Consider the following 5,617-nt stretch of genomic DNA (forward strand, 5'->3'; position numbering starts at 1 on the left):
TGTATCATATCATATCAAGAGGCACACGCTGTCAGTCCCATTATTGGTAATATTAGCTCTGATCACTTGGTTGAGTTGGTATCTGTTAGATTTCTTCAGTATAAATTTACTTTTTCTCCCTTTATAATTTGTAGGAAGAATTTGAAACTGTGTAACTATACTGTTTCTCATTAAACTTTCACCCCATAAAATTCTTACTGAGATGACTGTAAAACATTTTCAAGAAAGATTTCTGCAGATCCTTTCATTCTAGTGACGACTTGTCTTCCAGATCATATCCCTTGAGCTTGCATTATGTCGTGGTGCTGTCTTACAGTTTTTGGGAATTTGTTTTGAGAAATACAGAGATGTAGGGAGGAACGTGGTTCTTAATTAGGGAAGTTCAGGGAAGGGTTTGGTAGTGGGATGCTATCCCCCCAATAGAGTGTAATAGATTATATGGTACATAGACCAGTAGACTGTAAACAGATCTGAAGCAAAAGGGGGCAAATGATCAATTCTGTTTAGGATCTTTTATGACGGATGGGAGGATGAGATGGTCCTCTTTTTCCTCAGACAGATCGTAGGATGCCAGTGATATAATATACTCACCTAGTGCATGGCCTGCCAAAAACGTGTCTTTTTCACATATCCCAGGGGCCTGGATGCTGGCTGTCCATAGGGACAGGGAGAGATTACCAGAGCTGCCTCGATCTCCATCACTGGTCCCATGCCCTAGTTAAAGTAACCCAATGGATACTTGTTTCCTTAGTTTCTCAGGCTTAGCCTCATGCTAACCACTCCTTTTCTTGTTGGGTGGCATAAATGAGGTGGTGAAGAATGGACCAGAAATTGTTAATTCAGTAAGACTTCTTCTTGGGAAGTAATGTAGAAGTTCCCTTTTGGAAACATGAAAATGGAATAAGGGCTCCCCACAGCATGGTTCCTTCTTCCTAAAAGAATGAAATTTGTTCAGTCTCTCTCAAGTTTGTTTGTTTGTTTTTTCTTTTTGAAGAAGATTAGCCCTGAGCTGACATCTGCTCCCAATCCTCTTTTTGCTGAGGAAGACTGGCCCTGAGCTAACATCTGTGCCCATCTTCCTCCACTTTATATGCGGGACGCCTACCACAGCATGGCTTGACAAGTAGTGCTATGTCTGCACAGGGGATCCAAGCCAGTAAACCCCGGGCCGCCAAAGCAGAGTGTAGGAACTGAACTGCTGTGCCACCAGGCCTGCCCCTGTTTTTGTTTTTCTTTTTTACTCTAGTTTATTTTGTTTTCTGTTTGTTTGCCCAAGGTCATTTATTTTCTTGTCCTTGTATATTTTCAGATTTCAGAGTGTAATGATTTGGGTTTTTCCTCTCTTCTAGCACCAGCAGACATTTTTGAATCAGCTGAGAGAAATTACTGGGATCAACGATGCCCAGATACTACAGCAAGCTTTGAAGGTATGGCCTCTGTTTTATGACCTACAGTTGTGTTACACCCTCATCTCTACTGCCTGCCATATTTGAAAGTTGAGTTTTTTTAGTTATACTGTGTGGTAGTAGTAGAGATATAGGAAAGAACTTGTATAAAGTAAGAGCCTTAGCTAACATATACTGCAATTTGAGCATGTTAGCTTTCAGCAACATAATGTTCCAAGATACCTTGGAGTGACAGATGACTTCTCTCCATAGGAAACACTTTTCGTGCAAAATAGGGGGATGTGAATCCAAATGCTAATGGCTGGTTTTACTCAAGAACCATGATTTTAGAGTTTAAATAGGGGCAGAGGGTGCGGGAGAGTAGAGAGAGGAGGAGGAGGGAGAAATAGAAAATTAATAGAGAGTCAAAAGCTCACATTTTTTCCTTCCAAGAAGGAGAAATAGAAACTGGCTAACATTCAAGTAATTTACCTTAAGAACATTCAACATCAAACTTTTGAGTATATGCAACAGATAAGATGCATCATTTTGTTGTATCTTATGAAGTACCCTCATTTCCACACAGAGGCACTCACATGAGTTAAATCACATGGGTATGCACATGGCAAAGATCAAGCGAGTGAAAGATGTTCAAGAACTATATATATATATATATATATAGCTACAAAGGCTAGCAGTGAGAGCCTTTTTGCCACTGTAGGCATACACACAGCTTCAATCCTTTGGAATTTGCTCCATGAGACAAAATTATGTAATTTTTGATGTTGACACAAAAGTTCTTCATTTGTGTCTGGAAGCAATTTATCTTTTAGGTGAGTGTAATCATAATCCTCATAATAGTAGTGATAACAACAAGCACTTAGTAAGCACTTACAGTACTAGGTGCTATTCCTAATAACTCCATGGGGTATTATTTTCATCCCTTTTTAAAAGATAAGGAAACAGAGGTTAAAGTGTCTTGATCAAGATCACACAGCTAGTATGTGGAGGAGTTTGAAATAGAAACCAAGTGGCCTGATCCCAGAGCACCACACTTAATTTCTGCTTTCACTAGAGGCTTTGCTTCGTTTTGGCCTCATCAGGACAGTGATGAAGCAGTACTGTTTAGAGCATTAATGCAGGGTTTATGAAGCCATTGTAAGAATTTAGGGAGGAAACAAAAGTGTCGTATGTCAGTTTATATGATGATGTTTAGATGATTGCCAGTCCTTTCTTTTTTTTTTTTTTTAAAGTTTTCTTTTTCCTTTTTTCCCCCAAACCCCCCGGTGCATAGTTGTGTATTTTTAGTTGTGGGTCCATCTAGTTGTGGCATGTGGGATGTTGCCTCAGCATGGCTTTATGAGCGGTGCCATGTCTGCGCCCAGGATCCGAACCAGCAAAACCCTGGGCTGCCAAAGTGGAGCACGCGAACTCAACCACTCGACCGGCCCCACTAGTCCTTTCTTTATTCTGATAAATATGACTAAATCATGTCTATTTTCAGAATGTACTTTTTCCATTCTGTGTCAGTGAGTGTGACACTACACTCGGTACCTTGTCAGGGCACTTTTCTTTTTCTTGACTTGGGAAACATGTAGAATATGTTTAATTAAATAAATGTAAAGAATTAATCAAATTAATTCCTGTCCACATTTCCTTTGAGGTAAGCTGTGTGACCTTAGTTTTTTTTTTTAACTTTCATTTCAGTTATCAGTAGCTGGAAGTGAAAACAGTGTACTTAAACCTTAACTGTTGCCCGGTATAAATTTGTAAGAGGTTTATTAATGAGTTGAGTCTCTCAGTAAAATACTGATATGGAGTCTACTTTTGGGAACCACATGTTGTTGATTGACTTCAGCACTTTTATTTATTTTGAGCATCTATTTTTAGCTTCACAAAGTAAGTGACCTTCACGTTGTGTAAGTCCCTGTTGTAGTCAGCTAATTATTATATGAGGTAGTCTGTGAAGAGTACTTGGCACATGTTTTGGCACATATTACTGCTCGGTAAATCTTAGCCATTGTTATTGCAAGTTGTTTTACTATAGTTTACTTATCTAACTATGGGATATGTTATACCTGTATTTTGGATGAGTCATTTGAGAATCTTACAGTGGTTGTGACAGATAACAAAGGTGAAAGCAGTGGTGCTTTTCCAACTGTACTCTTACTTTATCTCTTCAGCAGCTCCTAGAGTTGGAGTCGAGGTGGGTTGGGGACTTCATTCTTCTAGTTGTTCACTCCTCAAATCTTGGAATCATTCTAATCTTTCTCCTTCTATAACCCCCTACATTTAATGTGATAGCAAATAATAGACTCTCTGCCCTTTCTCTCCTATAGTCTCAACACACAGCCAGAATGATCCTTTTAAAATGTAAGTCATACCAGGTCATTTCTAGGCAGAACCCTCGACTGGCTTCCTATTACACTCCTCTCGTATCCTAAAATTCTTAAGGCCTACACAATCTTAATGTGTTCTGGCCTTGTGTCACAGAGATAACTTCATTATTAATACCTGGATTTCCTAATGTTGTTTCAACTAGCTGTCATAGAGCTAGTGTTATATTTATTGTTAACTGGACAGAAAATATAGAGATATAACTGGGCAGGTCTCTTATTATTTTACTGTTTCAAAAATTCTTAGTTTTTTAGCAGCTACTTCCTTCTAAATTAACTTTAGAATTTTGTCCAGGTATGCTTTTGATGAGAACTACATAAAATTTATATTTAATTTGGGCAGGATTGTTATCTTGACAGTATTGAGTATTTCTGTCTAGGAGTTCTTTGTGTTTCTCCATACTGTCAAGCTTCAGAACATTTTGCTATTTTCTTCCTATAAGTCTTTGACATTTCCTTGTTAAGTTTGCCTTTAGGTATGTGTTCAGCACCCATTTTAAAGGGAATACCTTTTTTTTTTCTTATTTGCAGAAGCACTGTTTTAAATATTCATTTTTCATCCTTGTGTATGGCAAGTTCCAGAAAACATGTTTTAGTTTGTTCATTTGTTTAGAAGTACAAGTTTGCGATTGGCTTTTGTTAAGCAGATATGAAAGTAATGGAAAACTGAGAAATTAGTTATAGAGTTGATTTTTACGTTATATTAGTAGTTTTAATTAATAGAGAAAGGAATTACCATTGATATGGTGTTCTTTGTTTATGATGAATTTATACTATAAAATCAGAATCACACAGAATGATTTTGAATCTGAAAATGATTTTTGCTTTGAGAATTAGTTGTTATGGAAAAGCTTACATAAATCATGTGAGAATGTACAGAGTTATTCCAAAATATTTGATGTTCTGTTCTTGATCTTTGAAGGATAGCAATGGAAACTTGGAGTTGGCAGTGGCTTTCCTCACTGCGAAGAATGCCAAGACCCCTCAGCAGGAGGAGACAACTTACTACCGTGCTTCCTGGCAGTGATAGATACATCAGTGTGGGAAGCCAAGCAGATGCGAGTAAGTTTACTTCTTTCTTAATATTTTGACAGGAATGTAATGAAAAATTTTCCTTGGGGATATATTAATTTTGTTGAAGCAGAGGTAAAGGACAAAAGAAAAGACTACTTTAACCTTGGTTCTTCTTAGTGTATTTGAAAGGAGCATGTTTTAATTAGCTGCATTATATTTTTTTTCCAGATTGTATTTCATTGGTATATCCTTTCATAGAGCACCTCATGGAGTATTCATTGTTTTGAAATATGGAACAGCTACAGTGTTACTCATTAAAGAAACAAAAATTTCTAGAATTTTAAATGGGCAAAATCATTTGTTTTATGGATTTTAAGTGTTGGTAGAGGCTTAGTATTATTTTTGAAGATAAAGTAGTATTTTTAATTACTGATAGCTTTACCATTTAGTAGAATTTCCCTTCTTTCAATCCCTGCCCCTCCCCAAAATAAAGATTTTGGAGAAAGGTTTATTACCATGTAACAAAATAAGCACACATGCATGCGCACACACAGGTCCATATGGAAAATTTTATGGACTAATTTTTATTCATAACATGAGTACTTTGTGCTTATATAGCACTGAGTTTTTCAAAATACATTCAGTTACCTCCATATCTCATTGTGGTGTAACTGTATTATATAAAATGTAGGTATTTATTTTTATGCATTCTCAATTAGAGAAGTTTGATTACTAACTTGTATTGGAAGAGAATTTCTGATTTTGTTTATAGACTTTCTCAAAGTTAGGAAATAACCAGGAAGAACCCATTCACATAGATGT

At 36.9% G+C, this 5,617-nt stretch overlaps 1 long non-coding RNA gene across 1 annotated transcript; it reads left to right on the forward strand.

Moving 5' to 3' along the window:
• Positions 1–1,345: 1,345 nt before the first annotated feature.
• Positions 1,346–5,581, forward strand: LOC124233373 (uncharacterized). Its single transcript, XR_006887043.1, has 3 exons — positions 1,346–1,427; positions 4,704–4,843; positions 5,024–5,581. It is a non-coding gene; the product is annotated as an uncharacterized LOC124233373 (long non-coding RNA).
• Positions 5,582–5,617: the final 36 nt, after the last annotated feature.

Source organism: Equus quagga, unplaced genomic scaffold (assembly GCF_021613505.1).
Source record: "Equus quagga isolate Etosha38 unplaced genomic scaffold, UCLA_HA_Equagga_1.0 199955_RagTag, whole genome shotgun sequence".
Lineage (NCBI taxonomy): Eukaryota > Metazoa > Chordata > Mammalia > Perissodactyla > Equidae > Equus > Equus quagga.